At 33.7% G+C, this 4,943-nt stretch overlaps 1 long non-coding RNA gene across 1 annotated transcript in view; it reads left to right on the top strand.

Annotated features, from left to right (window-relative positions):
• Nucleotides 1–2,198, top strand: part of LOC106880748 (uncharacterized) — a 32,254-nt gene extending 30,056 nt beyond the window's left edge. Inside the window, exon 3 of the long non-coding RNA XR_001410776.1 lies at nucleotides 1,779–2,198. This is a non-coding gene — a long non-coding RNA (uncharacterized LOC106880748). The remainder of the gene's footprint in view (nucleotides 1–1,778) is intronic.
• Nucleotides 2,199–4,943: the final 2,745 nt, after the last annotated feature.

Here is a 4,943-nt window from a genome sequence, read left to right as displayed (position 1 = left end):
CATACATATATATATATAAATATATACATATATACATATACACGACGAGCTTCTTCCAGTTTCCGTCTACCAAATCCACTCACAAGGCTTTGGTTGGCCTAAGGCTATAGTGGAAGACACTTGCCCAAGGTGCCATGCAGTGGGACTGAACCCGGGACCATGTGGTTGGTAAGCAAGCTACTTACCACACAACCCCTCCTGCACCTATTATGTGCCTTTTTCATGCAATTTCATCAAAAACAAGAGTTGTTCCAGAACAATTGTAACTGTCCGTTAAAGATGTGCTAGACTTTTTTCCTTGCTCTCTTGTTTGGATTATATTCCATTCTTTGCTTGACTCACACTTTGGATTTACTGATGCGATGCATGGATTTTCTGCAACTGAAGAATTTCCATCTTCTTTGAGGGTGTAGATAGTGTCGGTCTTGGGTTGAATGTTGCATTGGAAATACTATGACTGTCTACCCTATCAGAGCCATAACGTGTGTGTGTGTTTGTGTGTGTGTGTGTGTGTGCATGTATGTATGTATTTATGTACACACACTTTCTCTCTCTCTCTCTCTCTCACACACACACACACGTATTCTAGGTTTTCTAAGTTCAAAATCGAAGGCTGCATTTGAATTATCTACAAATCATGAAGATATAAATTCTATGAATAAATTATATGTTTATTTATATAATGTATGTATGTATGTATGTGTTTATGTATGTTTCTATGTATGCATCTGTGTATGTACATATGTATGTATGTGTATATGTATGTGTTTGTGTATGTACATATGTGTGCATGCATGTATGTATGTATGTGTGTGTATATGTGTGTGTATATATATGTATTAATGTATGTATGTATGTGTGTGTGTGTGCATGAGAGAGAGGGAAAGAGAGACGGAGAGAGAGAGAGAGAGTGAAAAAGATAAAGTAAGATAGGCTGTTTTTAATATATATATATATATATATATATATATATATATATATATATATTGATTTAAAATTTGCTTCATTATTTATTTATTTCGTAATAAACTTGTTTGATTAGTTTTGTAATTTAACTGAAAATGTCAAAGTTAATCTCTCGTTCATTGTTCTCTCCTGATGTTTGGTTTTCTTGATGTTTGTATTCTTCAGTTAAAATATTGTTGTAGTTGTTGTTATTGTTGTTGTTTAACCCTAGGCCAGACTCAGTCCAGCAGAAGCAAGATGAAACATATCCCAGCCATGACTCTCTTTTTTCTTTTTTTCATGATGTGCATGTGGTAAATCACCAACTATGACCAGTTTAAACACTTAAGGGTTACCAAAGAGCCTAGAATTCCTAATTCCCTATTTTGTGCCATTCATTTATTCTTAAGACACTTTTATGGCCATATTTCTGTCAGTATGAATTTAGATTTTTTTTTTTTTTATTTCAAAAGAAATGAAGAATTTGAAGTGATTTAGTAAAATAATTTTTTTTTCATTAGTTTCTTTTTTATTATTAAAGTGGAATTAAAAAAGAAGAAAACTTCAAAATACAAATAAATAAATTGATTTTTTTTTTCTTTTTGCATGAAGAATCATGATGATATATTTTAATTTGAATATTGGATACTCTAAAATGAGAAGTCATTGAACCCTTGTGAATTGGTAGCACAAGAATTAAAGAAGAACCTAATATCACCATTATTTGAAATGGATTAAAGGAATTTAATCCATATCAGGCATTATAACTGCACTTGTTGTTTGTTACATTATTTATTATAATTTTTTTCTTTCTTTCTTTCTTTCTTTTGCAGGCATGTATTCATCTATAGAACAGAGAAATGGTCAATTACAATTCAAGAAGCAGCCCTGCAGAGTTGTCAGATGGACATAATAATTCTGTGTCTGTGTTATTAAAGCATAACATAGTGTGGTATTTAGCAAAATAATAACCTCAGAAAATGGAGAAGAAAATAGACAAAGACAGAGAGAGAGAGAAGTTGTGATACGGGAACAATTGATGCGAACATTTCTCTTTTATTGTAATTTTACTTTGAAATTTAAAAATATTGTTAAGAATGGTATGGGAAATTTCACATTAAGAAGATTCTGGAACAATAATTGGAAATCAAACAAAAAACAGTAATGAAGAAAAGAATAAAAACAGTCAAAGATCACAATAATCATGGTGAGGCTCTGATTGAGATGAATAAAAAAACAAAACTAAAAACTTACTTTTATTCTAATTCTGATAATCTTGCACACACACACACACACACACGCGCGCGCGCGCGCGTGCACACACATAATACAAAAAGAAGGAAAGAAATAAAAGTGAAAGAAAATTCCAAGCTAAATGGAGAAAATACCCCTTAGCTGTGTGACCCTTTTGATACCAACACACTTAAGACTGCACTGGGTCTTATGATAGAAACTTCATGCTTTAAGGGGATCTCAGTAAAAACCTTCCATCAAAATTCATTGTAAATTTATGTTTTAAACACCAATTATTTTACTAAATTCTTCACCATTTTCATAACTAACTGAGACAGTGGTAGTGTCTGTTGAAACAGAAATATGGCAACAAAAGGGTTAAAATGATCTATATTAAAACCTTCTGTCAAAATTCTGTTACTTTAAGCTTTAAATACCAGATTAATATTGACAAAGTTATTTATTTAAATTCTTTATTTTCTTCAAAATTAACAGAAACAGTGATAGTGCGTTTCAACAGGAATATGGTAACGAAGGGGTCAAGGCTGTATCAGAACCAGAATGACAGACAATTGCAAAATATAAAACATTTTATCAAGAAAAATGTTTCAATTTATCTTTACATGACAAGGCATATTAATATATCGTATAACAGAATAAGTTAATATAATATTATTGCCATGTAACATCTGTATTCCATGTTGACACGGGTTAGACAGCATCACTACCAGGTCGATGCAATATAATATAACCAAATATGTAATAAAACAGTTGAATATTGTAGAAAAGAAAATGCTATGCAATATAATATAAAAGAATAAGTTATTAGAGTACAATAGCTTCAAATAAAAGAACAGAATAAGTTAATAGAACAGATTAATAAAATACAGGTCGTTGTTAACTTATGACCACAATTGGTTCCAACTGACTGGTCGTAAGTCGATTTGGTTGTAAGTCGGCCTATAGGCTTACATAGCTTTGTTTTACATTTTTACATTTTTAAGGTACATCTTCAGATAAATGTCACACACAACATTCTGTATTATACTACGACAGTGTTATTTGTTTGGAGTTTCAAGCAGTCATCTCACAAACTATTACGAGGTTGCCTCGATGTCTCCGTGACATGTTATTCATCTAACACTTGGGGTAACCACAGTGGCGATCGAAAACCAAACCTAGAGTAAGCATTTGTTAGCTGACGTCATCCATAGAAGAGTTAATTACTAAGAAAGTAAACCCATTAGATTTCAACTAGACTGTTTATTATTGCTGCTGGGAGCTGGCGTGCCAATTGTCGTGAAGTCGATCTGTGGTAAGTCAGATAGTTCATAAGTCGATGACAGCCTGTAGTGTTGTTTATAGATTGGTATATCATCATCATCACCATTTAACGTCTGTTTTCCATGCTAGCATGGGTTGGATGATTCAACAGCAGCTGGAGAGGGGGCCAGACAACTGTACTAAGTTTCAATGTCTGCTTTGACATGGTTTCTACAGTCAAATGCCCTCCCAACCAATTTCCAACCAATTTACAGAATGTACTTGGTGTTTTATTTTATGTGGAACTGACGCCAGTCATGTCACCTGGAAACTTTGAAGACAAGACACCCCCTCTCCTTCTCAACAGAAATGGGGTTATAGTGTTGAAGGACGTGAAAGTATGATAGAGCAGTGTTATTCAAAGTGGTGGTCTGCAGACCGGTGCCGGTCTGCAAGCCATCAGCTGTCGGTATGCAGTGAGTTTCCAGAAAAGAAAGAAACAACAGCATAATTTCTGTAATTTCGCCTTATGCACTGCAGTAAACAACTTATCAGCTTATGTAATATTGTATTATTTGTTTACAAAATAAATATAAGATAGAAAAAATTGTCAACTTTTATTATATTCATTATATATATATTGTTTCCAGTATAAATTAATATTACTAAGAAATATTACCAGTCCCTGGCACATTGGAAAAATAAACAACCGGTATGCCACATCAGATAGTTTGAGAAGCACTGTGATAGAGGGACAGGAATGAGTGCCTTGTTGAAGAGGTGAATACATGGTTTTCCCCCAGGTTGAAAAGAGCGGTTGACAGAGAAGATGTTGGGAAAGATTTGTCAGGGTGAAACTTCAAGATACAGGAAATAATAGAACAGAATATGTTAATATAATCGATTAGGGTAATATCATATGTTATAATAAGTTAAGATAGTTAGACACAAGTATGAGGGGGTGATGAAAAGTTCCTGGCTTTGGGTAGAAGAAAATATAGGAGGATCAGTTAATTATGATTTTATTCAACATTTTTCCCTCTCAGAATCACACACTTGTTACATCAGTTCTTTAGTTTTTCTAAGTCCTGCAAAAGAACTTGGAAGGTTCGGCCTTAAAACCAGGCCTTTTGCTATATCCTTAAAGTCAAGAATTTTTCAGCATAAAAGACCAATAGATTAAGTACCAGGTTTTAGAAGAAAAATCAAGTGACGGAGTCAATTCAGTTGACTAAAAGTTCTTCAAGAAGGTGCCCCAGCATGGCCACAGTCTAATGACTGAGACAAGTAAAATATAGAAAATAAATATATATATGCATATATATATATATATATATATATATATATCATCATCATCGTTTAACGTCCGCTTTCCATGCTAGCATGGGTTGGACGATTTGACTGAGGACTGGTGAAACCGGATGGCAACACCAGGCTCCAGTCTGATTTGGCAGAGTTTCTACAGCTGGATGCCCTTCCTAACGCCAACCACTCAGAGAGTG

This window comes from Octopus bimaculoides, chromosome 16 (assembly GCF_001194135.2).
Source record: "Octopus bimaculoides isolate UCB-OBI-ISO-001 chromosome 16, ASM119413v2, whole genome shotgun sequence".
Classification (NCBI taxonomy): Eukaryota; Metazoa; Mollusca; class Cephalopoda; order Octopoda; family Octopodidae; genus Octopus; species Octopus bimaculoides.
This window is presented reverse-complemented; position numbering and strand designations above follow the sequence as displayed.